This window comes from Oryctolagus cuniculus, chromosome 1 (assembly GCF_051225735.1).
Source record: "Oryctolagus cuniculus isolate XC-2025 breed Fujian yellow rabbit chromosome 1, ASM5122573v1, whole genome shotgun sequence".
NCBI lineage: Eukaryota > Metazoa > Chordata > Mammalia > Lagomorpha > Leporidae > Oryctolagus > Oryctolagus cuniculus.
The window spans coordinates 227,595,313-227,615,721 of NC_142867.1; the positions used below are offsets into that span (position 1 = coordinate 227,595,313).

Genomic DNA, 20,409 nt, shown 5'->3' on the forward strand with positions numbered 1-20,409 from the left:
AGAGAGAGAGACAGAGAGAAAGGTCTTCCTTTGCCGTTGGTTCACCCTCCAATGGCCCCTGCGGCCAGCGCCGCGGTGCTTCTCCTGGTCTCCCATGGGGTGCAGGGCCCAAGCACTTGGGCCATCCTCCACTGCACTCCTGGGCCACAGCAGAGAGCTGGCCTGGAAGAGGAGCAACTGGGACAGAATCCGGCGCCCCGACCAGGACTAGAAGCCGGGGTGCCGGCACCACAGGCGGAAGATTAGCCTATTGAGCCACGGCGCCGGCCTGAGAGAGGTCTTTCTTCCGTTGGTTCACTCCTCAAATGGCCTCAACAGCTGGAGCTGTGCTGATCCGAAGCCAGGAGCCAGGAGCTTCTTCTGGGTCTCCCATGTGGGTGCAGGGACCCAAGCACTTGGGCCATCTTCCACTGATTTTCCAGGCCACAGCAAAGCTGGATTGGAAGAGGAGCAGATGGGACTAGAACCTGGTGCCCATATGGGATGTCGGTGTCACAGGCTGCGGATTAATCTGTGCCATGGCGCTGGCCCCATCCTGGGAGTTTTTGAAGACTGCTCGTATGTATGTACAGATTTCCAAAAAACATTTTAAAGATTTTATTTATTTGAAAGGCAGAATTACAGAGAGAGAGGTCTTCCATCTGCTGGTTCACTCCCCAAATGGCTGCAATGGCCACAGCTGGGTTGAGCCAAAGCCAGGAGCCAGGAGCTTCTTCCGGGTCTCCCACGTGGGTGCAGGGGTCCAAGCACTTGGGCCATCCTCACTGCTTCCCAGGCTCATTAGCAGGGAGCTGGATCAGAAGTGGAGCCATATTGGATGCCCGTGCTGCAGGCAGCAGCTTAACCTCCTACCCACAATGCCAGCCCTGGATTTCAAAATGTTTTCACATCAAAATAAACGTATCGTCTAATTCCATTTTCCATGAACTTCCTGAAGTAGCTTTGTATTACTCAAGGGCGAAATCGATGCTCTCACCTCACCTTAGAGCCCCTAACACTGTGCCCAGCCACTCAACAATAACTGCCGAACAAATGTGCTTCAATCACACACCACTGGGTTTCAAAAATGACCTGAGGTCGCCAGAGGATGCATGTCGCCAAAAGCTTGTAAATCTTCAAGCACATTTAAAATTCCAGTTGTTACTTAAGGAGAGCCCCAATTCCGCGCATGGACGGATACACCTCGGTGTGGACGAGTGGCTCCCCACAGTGCCTGTCTCTGGAGACAGGGAAAGCCTGCATCCCCCGGACCGGGACCCAAACTTACCTCTCTTCAGGGGCTGATCCCAGTTCTGCCCAAGGACGCCGCCCAGACTTGTGAGGACCTCGAGGTGCCGGGCTGAGCCGCTGACTGGGGAGTGAGTGTCCGGAGCAGGTGCTCTGGGTTGGCTGACCGGATGTCCACCTGTGCCCAGGTCTGGGCGAGAAAAGCTGGGGGAGTGAGGACAGCGGAGCCGGGCTGTAGTTAAAGCCTCCTCTTGGTGGTTGTCCCAGGGAGCCTGAATAATTGACGGTGCGGTCAGCAGCTGACCACTGGCTTCCAAGCCTGGGAGAGATCGATCTGGTCATCATTGACCGGCCCGGGCCGGGAGGCCTGGGGGTCAGTGGTGAGAAGCGTTGCCCCCTCCTGAGTCTTAATCAAAGGTGCCACCCAGGATCAGCTGGGCCCACCTGTGTGGCTCAGTCCTGCCCTGCTCCCAGCGCGTTTCCTTCTGCCCGCCAGGAGGCGAGGTACCCGGCCCTGGCAGGGGAGCGGAGGGCGCAGCGGCCTGAGCTGGGCCGCCCTTGAGTCTGAGGTGCACGGGGCACCCAGCAGCTGCTGCTGCTCCAGCCTTTTCCAACCTGGCCCCTGCTGACCTCTCCAACCTCCACGACCACTGCAGCCGCCAGGAAGCCCCTCCCCTTGGCTGTCTCCTCCCACTCCTGGACGCTGCCGCCAGCGCCCCTACCCCGCCCCCGCCCAGTAGAGCAATCACTCTGCCCTCTACCTCGTGCTTTCCTTCTGCTTTTGACCCGGCACCTACCTACCTCGTGCCCAGCTCTGTGCAGTCGCTGGGGCTCAGCAGGAGGTGTGGGAGGCAACTCCATCTCCAACTGAGGCAAAATGGTGTGGGGGGTGTCTCAAGCAAGCGATGGGTAAGCAGGTGGCCAGGAGGACAGGGCCACAGCTGGACCTGCTTCTTTCCATCTTTCTTTGAAAGGCAGATTTGAGGATGTGGAAGAGGGACACCACTGAGATCTTCCCTAATGATCCTAGCAGTGGGGGCTGGGCCAGGCAGAAGTCAGGCCTGGAACTCCACCCAGGTCTCCCACGTGGGTGCAGGGAACCAAGCACGTGGGCCATCTTCTACTGCTTTTCCAGGTGCACTAGCAGGGAGCTGGATCCTAAGTGGAGCAGCCGGGACTTGTGGCTTAACCTACTGTGCCACAAGGCCTGCCCCTCCACCGTTCTTCTCTCTCCTCCTTCCTAACCCCCCATACGCCCTCCAGAGTCCCTCTCCTACTAAGACTGGCTTCTGCATGGTGGACAACTAGCCAGCCCTCGGCCCCAGAGTCCTCACTAGGGGAGAGGAAAATGGTTTCCCCCAGTTTCAGGTTTCTTTTATTTATTTTTATTATTTGAAGGCCAGAGAGGCAAGAGATCTCTGTCTCCCCAAATCGTTGCCATAGCTGGGGTTGGGTCAGGCTGAAGCCAGGCAATTCTTCCTGGTCTCCCATGTGGGTGCAGGGGCCCAAGCACTTGGGCCGTCTTCCACTGCTTTGCCAGTCGCATCAGCAGGGAGCTGGATCAGAAGTAGAGCAGCCGGGTGCCCCTAAGGATGTGGCAGGCGGCAGCTCAACCTGCTATGCCACAGCTTTGCCCCCCCGTCATGCCCCAGTTTGTTTTTAAAATAGCAGAACCTGCAGGAAAAGACCCAGGTGGCCTGGCTTGGGGGAGCTGCTGACTGGAGAGAGTGGGAAGAGGAGGAAGCTCTTTCCAGAAAGACTGGGGGGTGGGGTGGAGGTTAGTCCCTCAAGCCAGTAGGGGTCTCATAGGACAGGGACTTGTATGCTGTGCTGGGGGACAGTCCTGGCACTAGAGCCCAGAGGCCACAGCCCTCCTCACCTTTGGTGCCCCAAGCCCTTTCTCAGAATAATGTTTTTAAACATGATCAAATACGGGGGCGGGCATTTGGCTTAGTTTAGGGTGCTGGTTAGGATGCCTGTGTAACTGAGTTCAATTCCTGCTCAAGTTGATAGCTCAAGCAATTGGGTTCCTGTCCCCGTTTGGGGACACTGGATTCAGTTCCTGGCTCCTGACTCTGGCCCTGGCCCAAGTCCTGGCCCAGCCCTGGCTGCTTTGGGCATTTGGGGGTTGGAGGGAACCAATGAATAAGTTTCTCTCGCTCTCAAACCAAATTTTTCAAAATAAACTTAAATGCAGAGTACAGCAGAAGAAACAAAAAAACAATAACACTGGTTCTTTCCAGAGTCCCTTGAGGATCTGAGCGTTGAAGGGGTGTGAAAAGATGGGTTGACTGGAGATTCGCTCAGCATTTCCTGCAGGGGAGTGATGGGGGCTTGGCTTTGCCTTGCAGGTGGAACGCGTTCTACCTGGGTGAAGCATGTAGGACAGCGAGCCTGGAGGGGGCTGGCGGTGACCTGGTACAATTCCAGGACTCAGGAGCCAGGGCGCTGGCCCAGGCTGCGGTTCACCTGGAGGAGTTGTTTGCAGAGTATCAGGTAGCTAATGCAATTGACAGGGAAACGGGAGGAACAGGCTTGACGGGAACCAGAGAGCTCCGACCCGCCAAGGTGCCACGTGGGAGGCCACTGCCTGCCAGCTGGTCACTGCGGCCCAGCCCGCGATGCTGCCCCATTGGGCGGCACTCTGCTGGGGCAGGCTTGAGCCGTCTGTCCCCGGGCCTCAGTGTCACTGTAACGACTCACAGTCCCCAGGGGCCGTGGCCACCGTCCACAGTGCAGTCCCTGGGGCGCAGGAGGCCAGGCTGAATGTGCCCCTCTCAGCTCCCAGTGTGGGCAATGGGGGTTCCCCCACGGATGCTGGTCAGCCAGAGAGGTGCACGTCGGCTGCCGCTGGCTCAGGGCGCGTGTATGTGGGCAGTCAGCTTCCGGGTCTCCCACGCGCTAGTCTGTTGGGTGCCCTGGCCTGTGGCAATGTCTGGGGACCTGTGCTGCAGAGAGAGCCCTCCTCCTTCCCCCCTCAAAAGGAAACGGTGCTGGGCCAGGGGCAGGGAACACGGCCTGTCAGGAAACCAGCCAGGGCTTCTAGCCTGTTCTCTGTAGCCCAGGGTCTGGAACTTATCACTGGTGCCAGGGGCATCTCTCTAGGGAAAAGGAAAGGGACTTCCAGTGACCCATGGGATGGGGCCACAAAAAAGGAATCCCCTTGGGGCCAGCGCTGTAGTGTAGCAGGTAAAGCCACTGCCTGCAGTGCCATATGGGCACCGGTTCGTGTCCCAGCTACTCCACTTCCGATCCGGCTCTCTGCTATGGCCTAGGAAAGCAGTAGAAGATGGCCCAAGTCCTTGGGCCCTTTCACTTCCTTGGGAGACCCAGAAGAAGCTCCTGGCTTCTGGGATCGGATTGGCGCAGCTCTGGCTGTTGCGCCCAATTAGAGAGTGAACCAGTAGATGGAAGACCTCTCTCTCTCTCTTTCTCTCTCTCTGCCTCTCCTCTCTCAGTGTAGCTCTGAATTTCAAATAAATAAAATTAAAAATCTTAAAAAAAAAAGGAATCCCCACTCTGAACCCCAGCTAGCTGCCACGCCCCCAGCCCCACCTCCCGCCCTCAGATGCTGAGCTGCGTGAGGGCCAGTCCCCCTGCCCTGCAGCTCCCAGCCCCGGCTCTTGGCCAACCCACCTCTCCCTCCTGGGCACACAGCCAGGCCACCTGCCCCAGCCTCCCTGGTGTGTAGGTGTGGCATGTGAGCGAGGTTTGGCTGATGGAACACAGAAATGACACAGGCCACTTCCAGGCCTGGAGGCTGCAGCCACGAGCAGGAGGGAGCCACAAGGAAGGCCCATCACCGCAGGAACGCCCGGCACGTGAGAGAAGGTGACTTCTGTGCCGCTGGGGTGGGGCGGTGGCGCTAACACACTCGGAAAGTGGCTACTAAGCCGGTTGTTCTCAGATCCCGGCCAGAGCAGCCCCTTGTTGGGACTTCGGGTTCCTCAAGTGTGCAAGGAGGACACACCAGGAAATCTCCAGGGACCCTTCAGGTTGTAGCTGCACACTCACACACACCCACAACTCACACCCACAGTGACACTTATACACACACTCACACACCCACACACACATACTCACACACACACTCTCACCATCCATACACACACATTCTCACACCTACACATTCACAGACACACACACTCATACCTACACTCACACACACATACTCACACACTCACACCGTCCATACAACCACACACATTCTCACACCTACACATTCACAGACACATACACATACACACACTCATACATACACACACTCTCATACCCACACCCACACACACATACTCACACCCATTCACACACACACTCACACTCACACCATCCATACACAATCACACATTCTCACACCTACACATTCACAGACACACACACTCATACCTACACTCACACACACCCATTCACACACACACTAAAACTATCACACCATCTATACACAATCACACACATTCTCACACCTACACATTCACAGACACATACACACACTCTCATACCCACACCCACACACACATACACACATCCATTCACACACACACTCACACTCACACCATCCATACACAATCACACATTCTCACACCTACACATTCACACATATACACACTCATACATGCACATACTCTCATATCCACACCCACACCCACACACACTCTCACATCCACACCCACCCATTCAGACACACACACACTCTCATACACCCATTCACACACACCCATTCACACACTCACACTCTCACACCATCCATACACAATCACTCATTCTCACATCCACACATTCACAGACACATACATATACACACACTCATACAGATACACACTCATACCCACACACACCCACCCATTCAGACACACATGCATACTCTCACACACCGATTCACACACACACTCACACCATCCATACACAACCACACATTCTCACACCTACACATTCACAGACACACACACTCATGCATACACACACTCTCATACCCACACCCACACACATACTCTCACACACACAGACACACACCCTCACACACTCACAACCTGCATTGGTGGCAGTTTCTGTAGGGACAGGCCCGGGAATGCCTTTCGGGATACAATTTGTCCCAACACCAACAAGACAGCATTCTGGAAGCTTGTTTCCAACAGGCGTCAGCATAACAAAACACGCGCTGCAGACCCATAAACCGGGATGCCCCGCGCCAGCGATGCAGCGCACTTGTTGATGTGTATCTTTATGGCTTCCTGGATAATACAGGATGCTTTGGTGAGACCATTGTGCGGCGTGTGCGCTGTCCTCGCGGGGCAGGGGAGGGAAGTGGCAGCTTCAGCTCTCATCGCTCGGGCTTCCTTTGGGACCAGGGGCCATCCCTGTTGCTGCTTTCTCCACTCCTCTGGGGCCAGGGAAAGACCGCACTCCATGAAGGGAGGAACAGCAGAAGGTGTCAAACATGCTTTTCCCCAAACTTCTGGGACGACTGGTACCATTGTGGGGGGTGGGGCACAGAGATGGGCTGGGCCTTGGCCATGCAGGCCCCAGGAGCACAACAGCGTGCCAGGCACTGCTCTGGATGCTTTGTGCCTGCAAACTCACTAAGAGCGCATGCTAGCCTGTTGGGAAGCTCCCATTTTACAGAGAAAGAAACTGAGGCACAGAGAAGTCGAGAACTTGCCCAAGCTCACACAGCTCAGTGAGTAGCCAAGTGAGTGGTCCACCCAGTCTGCTCCCTCCAGAGCTGCGTGTGCAGGCGCAGGGAAGGGTTTTAACCTTACCCTAGAAGCAAACCATCCTGTCTCGAGGGTCGCTCGCAGCTGGGGGTGATCTTGCTCCCACCCAGGGGACACTGGGTGTTGTCTGGACACATTTTTGGTTGTCATGAGTGGGGAGGAAAAGCTCCTGACCCCGGTGGTGTGGAGGCCAAGATGTCAGCGGACACCCTCCAGCCTGCCTCTCCACCCTACACAACAGCCCAAGGAGGGAACGCCCTGCCTTGAGGCAGAATCCCCCTCCAACCCTAACCTTTGCCACCTGCAAGCACTGTGGCCCTGGGACCATGGACTTCCCCTCTCTGAGCCCCAATGACTTCAAGATCAGGAAGTGCTCCGTCAAGGTCAATGTCACCTCTTCTCCTGTGCCCTTCCCATCTCTGCCCCCTCTCCTGGCCCTGTCACGGTCCCTGATGGAGAAACAGAACTGAGCCCTTAACAGTGGACCTGGGAGAATGACGAGTTTCTATCCCGCTGCTCCCTCCCAGCTGTCTAATTACTTATTTAAAGACTATCGATTCGCCAGGGCTGCTGCTGGGAGGCCTTGCGGAATCGCATGTCTCGTAAATAGCAAGGGAGCCATGGCCCAGCGACGGGCTGCAGCCTGACATAACCAGGCAGGGGGTTATTTTCGCCCGGGATGCTTGTGAAATATTCATGGGCTGATTTAAATACCGAAGAAGTCAGGGCTGGAAAGGGCCAGAGAAATCGTTTCAGCCAAGCTTGCCTTCGACCTGCAGGGGCGCGGGGCGGGGTCAGCTGGATGACCCAGGTAGGGGCAGGGGCTTGGCAGAGAAGGAGGCTGGCAGGTGCAGTTCCAAGACTGACCCCAAAGCCTCAGAGCCAATACGTGGCCTTGGGAAGGTTGCTTTCTGGACCTTGAAAGGGGACAGTTAGAGATGGATGTAGAGGAGCAACGTGGTACATATTAGGCCTGCAAAATTCCACTGCAAGCCAGGTGAGCCTGACTTTCTCCCTCTGAACACTTCCTAGGGTTGTTCAAGTTACATGAGATGACAGATGTGGGGGCCGGGGTTGGTTGGCACGCCGGGGGTAAGCCTTAGCTTGTCATGCCGGCATCGCAAATCAAAGGGCTGGTTCCAGTCCGGCCGCTCTGCTTCTCATCCAGCTCCCTGCTGACGTGCCTGGGAAAGCAGCAGCAGGTGACCCAGTGCTTGGGTCCCTGCCACCCACCTGGGGCACCCAGATGGAGTTTTAGGCTCCTGGCTTCGGCCTGGGGCAGCCTGGCTGTGTGGTCATTTGGGGAGTGAACAAGAGGATGGAAGTTTCTCTCCCGCTCCCTCCCTCCCTCCCTGTCTCTGTCACTCAGATTTTCAAATAAATAAAAATAAATAAAGTAACTGTTTTTTAGAGATGACAGATGCGAACACCTTGTGATAGAGCAAGGACACGTTGACCTCTTACCTCCCTAACAGCAAGCAGCCCCCATTCTCTGCCCTCTAATACGGCCCCACCCTGCCTGGACTGCTGGACACGTCACTATCCGAAGAGCCCAGCCATCAGCCTGAACTCTCCCCCTCCCCCAAAGCTGTCTCCTCTCAGCTCAGCAGCTCCACCCCAGAGTCCTGCCTCAGCCTCAACCCAAACCCCTCCCAGCCCAAACTGTCATCTCACAGCACCTTCAGAATGAGCCCAGGCTCTCGCTCTACCTCGGCAGTCCAGTTTCAGCTCAGACCCCCAAGCCTCTCCCCGCCACTTGGTGCTATATAAACCGCTAGTCTGTAAGGCAGGGGGCTCGCTCTCTGCCATGCGTTCACTGGGGAGTAAGCCCCTCCCAGGCTTCATTCTTCTGAATACACCTGGTCCGGCTGTGGCTTCTCTCTCTTCTTGCCTGACACCTTGCACCTGGCCAGGGACATAGTAAACGGCTGACAAATGGTAAGGGTGTCTAATGAGCAGGTGCGAGTGCCCGCCATCGCCTGCTGTACGGGTGAACTGGTGGGAGTGGGTGAGGGGGTTCTTTGTTAAAGAGTTATGTATGTATTTGAAAGTCAGAGAGAGAGAGAGAGAGAGAGCAAAGAGAGAGATCTTTCATCTGCTGGTTCACTCCCCCAGTGGCTACAATAGCTGGGACTGGGCCAGGCAGAAGTCAGGAGCCAGGAGCTTCATTGGGGTCTCCTACATGGGTGGCTGGAACCCCAAACACCTGGGCCATTTTCCACTGCTTTTCCCAGGTGCATCAGCAGGGAGCTGGATCAGAAATACAGCATATGGGACTCGAACTGACAGCCTAATGGGATGCTGGCAGTGCAGATGGCAGCTTAACCGGCTGCACCGCAGTGCTGGCCCCAGAGTGAGGGGATTTGTGATGGCTGCCAGCCTCCTTGGTGCAAGCGCCCCCACCACGGCCCACTTCAAGCTGCCCGCTCGACACCACTGAGCACAGAGCTGGCACAAGGCGTGCACCCTGATGGGCTGTTTCTTACAGACAAGGACCAAGGATGCCGAGGCTGGAGAGCTGCCATGTTTGGTCTGTCTGCCTCCCCGGGCTGGGCTGAGTGGGGTTACCAAGGCCCAGAGGCGGGGGTGACTTGGCCACGGCCACATGCTGTGATGGACCAGAACCTGGGCAGCACCACAGCTCCTCTCTCCCAGTTCACTGTTCTTCCCATCAGGTGCTTAGGCCGCTCTGGGCCACACCTGTCCTCCCTTCCTGACCCCCTGGTGTGTCCAGGAAGACAGCAGACTCAGGCCAGATGGAGCACCCCTGACGGCTGGGCCCTGCCCCAGACGGTCAAGGACAAGGGTGTTTCAAAAGGCTCATGGAGCTTATGTGTTACAAAAAAATTATGCATGGATTTATTTTATTTAAAAGGCAGAGCCACAGACACAGTAGAAGAGACAGACAGACACACACACACACTCACACACACACACACAGACAGAGACACAGAGAGAGACAGAGACAGAGAAAGAGGTCTTCCATCTGCTAGTTTACTCCCCAAACAGCCACAATGGCCGGGGCTGGGCCAACCTGAAGCCAGGAGCCCAGAGACTCCATCTGAGTCTCCCCCATGGGTGGCAGGGGCCCAAGGACTTAGGCCATCTGCTGCTTTCCCAGGCCATCAGCAGGAAGCTGGATCAGAAGCAGAGCAGCCAGGACTCAAACTGGCATTCATGTGGATTGCGGCAGCTTAATGCACTGCACCACAACGTCAGCCCTAATTTAAAACTTTGCACCAAAAATAAGCTTATCTTTTATTTCTTTTCCTTTCCTCCCTTTCTGTCCCTTTTCTTGTTTCACAAACCTTTTTATTTCAAAAGACAGCAGCAAGGAGCTGCCCTGCCAAGTATGAAACCCTGCTCCAGAAGCAGGTCGGCTAGGAGTGGTTTAGTGCCAGGTTACTCTCATCTCTTGATGATTGTTATGTATGTATGTATGTATGTATGAGACAGACACAGAGGAACAAAGCAACAGAGAGCTCTCGTCCACCAGCTCACTCCCCAAACTGTACCCATAAAGACCAAGAGCCAGGAACACAGTGCAGGGCTCCCACGTGGGCAGCAGGGATCCAACTGTTTGAGTCATCTACTGCCTCCCAGGGTGTGCACGAGCAGGAAGCCGGACTCGAACCCAGGCCCTCTGATATGATATGCAGACGCCCAGACTGCCGCCCTGTCCTGCCTTTATCTTGTACTTCCATGTGTTCATGAATGTTTCAGGCCCCTTGCGTGCGACATTCTCTTACTGATTCCTCCAGGCCAAGCTGTGAGGCAGGAATTTTGATTGCCCCAGTCAGAAACTCAGGCAGGTGAAGCGACTTGCCCAAGCCCCCTCACCTCCCGCCCCGAGCTGGGATTCCAACTCAGGTCTGCGGTGGCCACAAAGCCAGCACACTTTCCCCTGCACCATGGGGCATGGCCAGGGGTCACGTCAGTGTCGGCCGCAGCCTGCCAGCTCCAGGAAGGCTTGTGTGTGCACACAGATTCATTCACTTAACCCCCCCGTCCTTTCGCTGCCTCACAGGTGCGTATTTCGTCACCTAAGATTTTGACTAAAGTCAATCATCAGGCCCCACACCAGACTATGTGAGTCCGAATCTCAGGGGAGGGGTGGCACCCAAGTGGCCCTGGTGTTCAAAAGTGTTCGGGGTGGGGCGGGGGAGCGCGGGTCTTGTGGCGCAGCGGGTGAAGCCACCGGTGGTGCTGGCATCCCATAATGGAGCGCCAGCTTCAGTCCCAACTGCTCTGCTGCCAACCTAGCTTCCTGCTAATGCGCCTGGGAAAGCAGCAGGAGATGGTCCAAGTGCTTGGGCCCTGCACCCACGTGGGAGGCCCTGCTGGAATTCCTGGCCATTTAGGAAGTGAACCAGCGAGTCAAAGATCTCTCTGTCTGTCTCTCCATCTCTCCCCATCCCTCCACCCCCTCCCTTCTTCTCTCTCTCTGTCTCTCATCTCTCCCTATCGCTTTCTTCCTCCCTCCCTTCCTTCCTTCTCTTCTCTTCTTTTTTCTTTATTTACTTATTTATTTATTTACTTGAGCTGTAGAGTCACAGACAGAGAGAAGAAGAGGCAGAGAGAGAGAGAGATCTTTCATCCTCTGGTTCACTCCCCAAATGGCAGCAATGGCCGGAGCTGGACTGATCTGAAGCCAGGAGCCAGGAGCTTCTTCCAGGTCTCCCATGCAGGTACAGGGGAGCACTTGGGCCATTTTCCACTGCTTTCCCAGGCCATCAGCAGGGAGCTGGATTGGAAGTGGAACAGCCGGGACTCCAGCCGGTGTCCATGTGGGATGCTGGTGCTGCTACCCGCACAGCGCCGGCCCCCACTCTACCTTTCACACAAAGAATTTTTTTTTTATTTGAAAGAGTTACAGAGAGAGAGAGCGAGAGAGAGAGAGAGAGATCTTCCATCCGCTGGTTCACTCCCCAGTTGGCCGTAATGGCTAGAGCTGTGCCAATCTGAAGCCAGGAGCCAGGGGCTTCCTCCGGGTCACCCACGTGGGTGCAGGGGCCCGAGGACTTGGGCCATCTTCTACTGCTTTCCCAGGCCACAGCAGAGAGCTGGATCAGAAGAGGAGCAGCCGGGACTAGAACAGTGCCCATATGGGATGCTGGCGCTTCAGGCCAGGGCTTTAACCCACTGAGCCACAGCGCCAGCCCCTCAAACAAAGAATTTTTAAAAGTTCTCCAGGGGAATTCAGTGTGCAGTGGGTTCTGTCGCCCTTGCTGGCAACTGCTGATTGGGAAGTGTCAGATAAGAGGCGGGGAGGATCCCCGGCTGCTACCATCCACAGGATCCCTGAGGATGTGGCGGGCAGGGACTGTTTCTGCTGTCCAGCCAGTGTTGGCCCCTTGCCACACCGCTGACCTCCGAGAGCTGAGGACGCCAGATGACCACACGGTCCTCCCCCTCTCGTGAGTCACTCACTCCCCACAAGTATATGGGCTGCCTTCTGGGGAGTGGACGCTGTGCCGGCTGCTAGGGATGCAACCATGGCTGAGGACCACCCGCCTGGCCCCCAGGGGGCCTGGAGGCACAGCTCAAATTAGACGGGGTCTTGCATCCACCACGGGCAGTGCCCAGCAAAGGGGTGTGGGGACGTGGTGACACTGCACTAGGTGGGAGGGAAAGGCCTGATGTTTTGCCCCTGAGTGAAGGTGAGGGAGAGGAGGCAGGGCCGGAGGGGCCAGCGAAATGGCAGCAAGACGGAGGAGCTGCGCACGCGCCCAGAGGGCAGGGAGCCCCATGGTGCCCGTTCAACCGCCTGTGACTGCAGCCTTGACCCACCTCTGGCTCTGAAGGCGCCTGGCTCTTGCCTGGTTTGTGCGAAGGACTCAGAGAGGAGGTGAGTTTTACACGACAGTCAGCGCCATGCAGCCTGGAGAGACAGGCAGAGCAGGGACAAGAAGGAGAGGGACTGGGGAAGGCAGTGGGGCTGCAGAACCCAGGTGTGAAGGCCCTGGGATCAGGGAGGGGAAGGGACACCCCATCTAGTTTGGGGGTGGAATCCCCCCACCATGCATCAATCAGTTCTCACATGTCTGAGTTTGTGCCATGCATGTCATATCTGTCACGTGTCTGAATCCTTGCAAGCATTACACGGGGTGGAGGTTATTATTATGCCCTTTTCTTTTCTTTTCTTTTCTTTTTCTTTCTTTTTTTTTTTTTTTGACAGGCAGAGTTAGACAGTGAGAGAGACAGAGAGAAAGGTCTTCCTTTTCTGTTGATTCACCCTCAAAATGGCCGCCATGGCTGGCGCACTGTGACTGGCACGCTGCGCTGATCCGAAGCCAGGAGCCCGGTGCTTCTTCCTGGTCTCCCATGCAGGTGCAGGGCCCAAGGACCTGGGCCATCCTCCACTGCACTCCTGGACCACAGCAGAGAGCTGGACTGGAAGAGGAGCAACTGGGACAGAATCCGGCACCCCAACTGGCACTAGAATCCGGGGTGCTGGCGCGGCAGGCAGAGGATTAGCCAAGTGAGCCGTGGCACCGGCCTATTTCCTTCATAAAAATTATTTATTTTGGGGGCCGGCGCTGTGGCTTATTGGGTGAAACTGCCTGCCTGTAGCGCTGGCATCCCATATGGGCACTGGTTCAAGTCCCAGCTGCTCCACTTTTGATCCAGCTCTCTGCTATGGCCTGGGAAAGCAGTAGAAGATGGCCCAAGTCCTTGGGCCCCTGAACCTGCACCTGGGTGGGAGACCCAGAAGAAGCTCCTGGCTCCTGGCTTCAGATCTGTGCAGCTGCAGCCATATGGGGAGTGAACCAGTGGAAGGAAGACCTCTCTCTCTCTCTCTCTCTCTCTCTCTCTCTCTCTTTCCCCCTCTGCCTCTCTGTAACTCCACCCTTCAAATAAATAAATAAATCTTTAAAAAATTATTGGGGAGGGTGGATATGGGGGAAAGAACCACTGTATTCCTAAAGTTGTATCTATGAAAAAATGCATTCATTAAACAAAAACTTAAAATATATATATATATATATTTTATCTGAAAGGCAGAGAGAGAGAGAGAGAAAGCAAGACATATCCTCTGGTTCCCTCCCTAAACGCCCTCAATAGCTGGGGCTGGGCCAGGCCCAAAGCCAGGAGCCAGGAATTCAATCCAGGTCTCCCACATGAGTGACAAAAACCCAACTACTTACACCATCACCTACTGCTCCCCAGGGCGTGCAGTAGCAGGAAGCTGGAGTCAGGCACGGCGCAGGGACTGGAACTGGGCACCCCCATGAAAGACATGTGAATCCCAGGCAGCACCCGCCTGCTACGCCAAGCACCCACCCCTCTTAGATCACCTTACAGCTGAGAAGGCGGGCACTCGGAGCCGCAACGTGACTCCCCAGAGACACACAACGATGTGTTGCAGCGCCAGGATTTGAACCCAGGTCTCCGTGACGTGGAAACCCGTGCTCATGCCTCTGCCCAGGAGGGGCTGCCTTCCCTTCCTTTCGCCCTTATCCGAGGCCCCCAGCTCCGTGTCAGAGGAGGAGGCTGGCATTGGCTGCACACCAGGCCACCTGATCACACACACACACACACACACACACACACACACATGACGAGCTTATCCACTGCATGGACAGTCAAGGGACTCAGAATCAGAGCTGAGGTCAGAGATGGCAACGTAGCAGAGGTGGGGTGGAACTAGGAACTACCCAGCCCAGGGCCTTGACACGACCCCAGCCGCGGTGTGAAGACGGCGGCCTCCCCTTGTCCCCAGCCCCCGCACGCCCATTGCTTCTTCAACAGCGGGGACCTCCGGAGCAAGGTCCTTGGGCGGCCCAGGACGACCCACTCTCCAGCTGCTCTGTCCAGCTCATTGCCTTCACGTACAAAGGAAAACAGAAAAGGCACAATTGCAGGCAAGACGGAGCCAATCCCCGCTTCACTCACGCCCGCCGTTTGGCTGAGTCAGCGATCGCAGAGGCTTCCCTGGCCTCGGAGTGGAATCCAGGAATCTGCAGACGGGCTGGGATTGCTCTGCCCAGGGCTGGCACGGGAGGCGGCCCGAGCCGCTGTCCGCTCCCGCCTGCTCCCTGCCGGGGTCTTTGAAAGGGGCCACTTGTCTCCGGCGTGCACGGCCCTCAGCGGTGTGGAAAGCCTTCGCACAGAGCACTGAGGCCCCCAGAGTGATTTACGATTTTCAGGAGCCTCTTGGATTAGAAAGCACCGATCTGCAACAGCCTCCGGACGGAGGCAGCTTGGACAGAAGCCTGGCGAGAGCAAAGCGCTTTGCAGCTCGCAGAGGCCCAGAGGCGCTGGCTGCTCCGGAGAGGACTTCAGAGTCGGCAAGCCCTGGTCACACCCCTCAGCTGAGGCTGCCACCTGTCACTCACACGGCCTGGCAGCGTGCCAGGCACTCTTGCCCATGCTTTGTGTGTTGGCATACCTTATTGGCACGGCAATCTTATATGGTTGGTGCCATCATGATCCCCATTTACAAACTAGGACGTTGAGGCACAAAAAGGGGAAGCATCTTGCCCCAGATCACTTGCTCTGATGTTTAATGGGACAAGGGTGCGCTGTGTACCCATTTTTCAGATGAGGAAAACAGAGGCCCATGACTGTGGCCAGCTTTGCCTTGGACTGGTGTTGGCTCATCTTTTCCTTCTCTGCAGAAATAAAGAGGGTAGTCCCTGCCCTGCTCTCTTCCCAACTCCAGACAAATATGCAGGTGACGACAGCAGTGGGAGGAGAGCTGAGCCCCAGCACCGACCTTGGCCTTGCTGCCTGGGCCAAGGCCAGTGTGTGACAGGAGCCCTGCTTGGTTTCCCCATCCCCCCCCCCCCGCCTCTGCCCCCAGGGCCTGGCTCCATTGTGCACAGCAGGTCTCCTGGAGGCCTTCCCAGGGGCTTGGTGTCTCCCACACACAGGCAGAGGGGTGGGGGGTGCAGAGCAGGGACCTGTGCCGAGGGCCTGACTCCCATCTTCTGAGCTCTACCCAGTAGTGAGAGCCCAGGAAAATCATGAACTCCAACCCCCGGGTCACTGCACATATGGGGAAACTGAGGCCCAGGAAGGGGGGGGTGGGGATTCACAGTCAGAGAGAACTGGCTACAGAGGTGGGAACAGCAGTTATCGCCACGCCTGTTCCCATGGCCCACGCTGGGGGTCTGGCTTCTGACCTAACAGAGCCTTACGCCATTGGTTCACTCATTTCTGTGCATGTCAGTCATTCAACAAACATTTGCGGGGCATCCACTATATGCCAGGCCCTGGGCACTCGATGCTGGCCATAAACATGGAGTCGAGAGCCCAGGGCAGCGGCACTGTCCGATCATTACTTGTAGAAATGATATTTAGAGTATACTGGGTAAAATAAAACTTAAAACTTCCTTCACTGGCTTGCTTGACTTTTTAAAAACGTGGCTGCTCAGGGCTGGAGTTGGTCCCAGTGGAATGCCCAGTTCTCACGCTGGGACACCTGGACTTGAGTCCTGTCCCCACTCCCAATTCCAGCTTCCTGCCAATGCGCGCCCTGGGAGCCAGCAGGTGGCGTCTCCAGCAGTCGGGTCCTTGCTACCTTTGTGAGAGACCCAAGATTGGGTTTCTGGCTCCCAGCGTTGGCCTGGCCCAGCTCCGGCTGTTGGCGGCATTGGGGGAGCAAACGAGCAGATGGAAGATCCCTCTCTCTCTGTCTGTGTCTGTGTCAGTCTCGCCCTCTTTTTTAAAAAAGTGGCTACTAGAAAATTAGGTAAAGCTTGCATAAGTGGCTCGCGTGCTGTCTCCACCGAGCCGCGTTGGTGGTCTGGAAAGCTCTGGAAATTAACGAACCCCCCCCCCCCCCCCGCAGCCTTGCCTTTACTCCCCACGCGGGGCAGTGGGCCCGAGGGCAGGTCCGAGAGGGGCAGCGTTTCCCGCTCTCCCCGGCAGGTCGGTGCCCAGCCCTCCTTGCAGGAAGCACAGGACCTCCCTCCTTCCCTCCTCCTCCTCCGTCTTGTCTTCTCCTTCCAGGCCCTGCCCGTGCCTTTTCACCTCCAGACTCCCCTGGGAGCTGCCAGGCCACTTCCCACTGTGCTGTCATCAGCCCTGCCCCATCCATTAATCATAAAGGAGGCTGCCTCTCCCTTGCCAGCAAGGAGGCCTCTCAGGGACACAGGCTCCCGGCGCACCCCGGGCACGGGTCCTGGCTCCGCTTGCACCAGCGGCAGCCCACCACCCACGGAGACCCGCACGGCCCCGGTGCCGCTGCAGGTCTGGGAGGATGTGAGCAGTGGAGGGGGCCAGGGCGTCCCCCCGAGGGGGTGGCTCCGGGGCTGAAGCCCCTGCAGTAGGCAGAGGTACCGAGAGGGGAACAGCATATGCTCGGGAAGGAACAGCAGGGGCAGGGGCAGAGCTGAGCTCTACAGAGGCTCCAAGGGTCAGCGTGGCTGCGCCCCGGCCATCTGGGGCAAGGGCAGGAGGGGGCTCACAGATGGCGGCCCCTTTGCATTTCCCTTCCTGCGTGCCCCCGCCCACCCGTCGAACACCACGCCCCCCGGCCCCCAGGCAGCAGGAAGCGGGCCGGGAGGAACATTTCTGCGCCCGCCGGAGTATTTATAGCTGTGTGCTGTCAGCCTGTTGTTGCTTTTCGGTGGCATATATATTTTTACATTCTCCACCGTCACACATGGCTTCTCCGTGCGGTTGGGCGGCAGCGGGGGTGGGGGTGGGGGGTGCGGCGTGGCTGGATGCAGAGAGTGGCAAGCGCAGGAGGCCAGGACAGCACGGAGGGACCTGAGGACCCTGCCTGGGCCAAGAACCCTCAGCGGCTCCCCACGGCCCCTGGCCGCAGCCCAGACCCACACGAGCGAGCGGGCCCCTGCGCGCTCCACAGCCATGCTGCTGCACTCCGGCTCTCCTGGCTCCGAGAGCCGGAGCCACACTTCTCCCAGCACACAGGACTCAGTGGGAAGCGAGCGGGCCGTGGCTCGCTGCTCACCAGCCCTGCGGCCCCCGGCACCGGCCCTTCACCTGCCTTTCCTTCCCGGAGTCCGCGTGCCTGAGCGCGAATAAACGGCAGTGGTTGCTGGTGGAGCCTCTTCTGTTTCAGGCCCCCAGGCCTTGGCACGGGCTGTTCCTTCTGCCAGGTCTCCTCCCCCACTCCTTGCCCCCACCTCCACCTAAAAGAAGTCCTTCAGGGCCACCCAGCCCCAGTGCCACCTCTCCAGGGAGCCCTCCAGGCTTAATGCCCTCATGCACGTCATTCCACCCTCCCCTGGCTGTGAGAGTTGTTTGTACTGAGACTGTCTTCCCTCTCCAAACGGTTCGCACATTCCTGGCTCAGAAAAACCGCCTGCACCTTTCACACTGTCCTCCCTGGGGAGGGGCACTGTGCCCCCATTCTATCGATGAGGAAGCAGATTCAGGGAGCGAGGTGGCTCCCACATCTCCAGAGTCAGGGCCCCACCGCATTGCTACGGGCGCCGCCCGCGGCCCTGCACCTGCACCTGCACCTGCTGAACACCTGGATGATCCCACAGGAGCACCTGAGGAAAGACCTCTTTCCCCAGGTCCACCTCCCTGACCTTCTCCCCAGCTCAGCTGTCCAGGGTGCTCCCCGCCCTCACTGCCAGGAGCCAGGCCCTCGGGGCTGGCCGTGCACCTGCAGCCCCCAGCCTGGACTGGGCAGGGCCGGCCGGGGCGAGGGCACTGTTGCTAGGCGACAGCCTGGCAAAGAACCCAGGCTCCCTGGAAGGAGAGGAAAGGGGTTTTTCCTGGGAGCTGGAGGCGGGCCAAGGAGGTGAAGGGAGGAAGGGGGTCTCCAGCTCTTCGCCACGTGCCAAGACCCCACCCTCACCTCCACTCCCTTCGTCCCCACTCAGTCTCATTTGCTCATCCTTCCTCTCATCCCTCCATCACTCACGCTCACTTACTCAACAGTGTGCTAATTTTCTCCCGTACTTGGTGAGTCCCAGCTTTGCCCCTTATGAGCCTCAGTTTCCCCATCTGTGAAATGGGGGATGGCGACACCTTGCAAGTGTTTGCTCTCACGTCCTGGACACCAGCTCTGTGTCCAGTGTCAGGTGGGGCTCTCAGGGACAGAGCAGAGCCAGTGCCCACTTGAGCAGGAGAGACAGACAAGACCACGGGTGGAGCCACCACAGACAGAGCCGCCACTTGCCCACTTCTCTGCTTGCTTCCTGGGTACGACAGGGGGATACTAAGGCCGTGGGCTACGGGGCTGGCACTAGAGGGTTGTGCCTTGATCCTGTGCTCTCGGGTGGCAGATTGAACCCCACCTGACCTCTGTTTTTCCATCTGTAAAATGGGACCCGGCAGTAGTGATCTGCCAGGTCTGGTGAGGCTGGAACGAGGTCACGCGGGACCCTCTCCAAACACACAGTCAGCGTTGGGCAGGAAGGGCAGCTGCTGCGACTGGCGTGTGCGGGGGCGGGGAGCCGAGCCCCCCCCCCCCGGGGTGCTGTGAAGTCTCCGCGGGCCCAGACCCAGCTTCTCCTCCTCCTTTTCTCCTTGAGTCTCCTTCCTGGGTCTGCCTGCTGTTTGCCACCCCCACCCGTTTGCCCAACTGTTCCCTCCTCCCGAAATAACCTCTCTTGTTATTCCTCCCGAATCTCCGATATAGTTCCTGGAGGCTCCCGGCCCAGCTGGATGGCTTGCCAAGCTAATCTGGGGGCAGATTTTCCAAAGACACCCTCCCCTTACCTCCTGCTGTGGCCTAGCCCTGAGGACCTCGTCCCCTGGAGGGGCCAGGTGGGCGGCTGGCTGCAGCCTCACCAAGCAAGCTGGCTCACTGGGGCATTATTCACAGTTTTGTCTCTCGAAGTCTCTGTCCTTTGAGGCTGAGCCCATGGGGTCGTCTCTGCAGGTTTTCTGCCTGCCAGCTCCCTGGGGCCCAGAGAACGCTCCCGAGAGACCGTCCGTGTTACGCCACTCACAATATCTTGGACAGCTTGGCCCCGCGCTTAGCACACACACACTGCACGCGTGTGCTGTGGCATGTCTGTTTGCCGTGTGCTCCGGCAAAGGCAGCCTCCGCCCCGGTTCTCCCTGGGCCTCCAGCCTGCAGCCCAGACCACGGAGGACGCTCGCTGCAAGCTGGGGACTGGGTGGCCGGAGGCAGGTGCAGGGGCAGGCATGGAGTGCCCGGGGGCGGTGGTCTTCACCCTTCCACTCCTTGGAGCAGAGGCTGGGAGAACGAGTGTCAGGAGTTCTGGGGGTGACTCTCAGCTCTGGGAGCATGGACAAGTTGGGGTTCTCTTGCTGGGCCTCAGAGGAGCACTGGCCTGGCTGGGGCTGGCCTGGGGCTGGCCTGGGGCTGGCATGGGGCTGGGTGACAGTTACACAAACTCGTGGACCACCCACCACCCTCCCTGACCCTGTGCTGCACTGGGCAGGCACTGGGGCCCTTGTGCCAGCCTCGATCCACAGAAGCCCACGTGTGGTTCTGCCGTGGCTGAGCCCCAGCTTTCTCAGCGGTAAGCTGGCCGACGATGGAACCCCAGGGGCCTGTTGCGAGGGGTCAGTG

At 57.6% G+C, this 20,409-nt stretch overlaps 1 long non-coding RNA gene across 1 annotated transcript; it reads right to left on the reverse strand.

Moving 5' to 3' along the window:
* Positions 1–619: 619 nt before the first annotated feature.
* On the reverse strand, positions 620–19,724 carry LOC149128887 (uncharacterized). Its single transcript, XR_016213922.1, has 3 exons — positions 19,587–19,724; positions 1,268–1,431; positions 620–791 (listed from the first exon to the last, which is right to left on the reverse strand). It is a non-coding gene; the product is annotated as an uncharacterized LOC149128887 (long non-coding RNA).
* Positions 19,725–20,409: the final 685 nt, after the last annotated feature.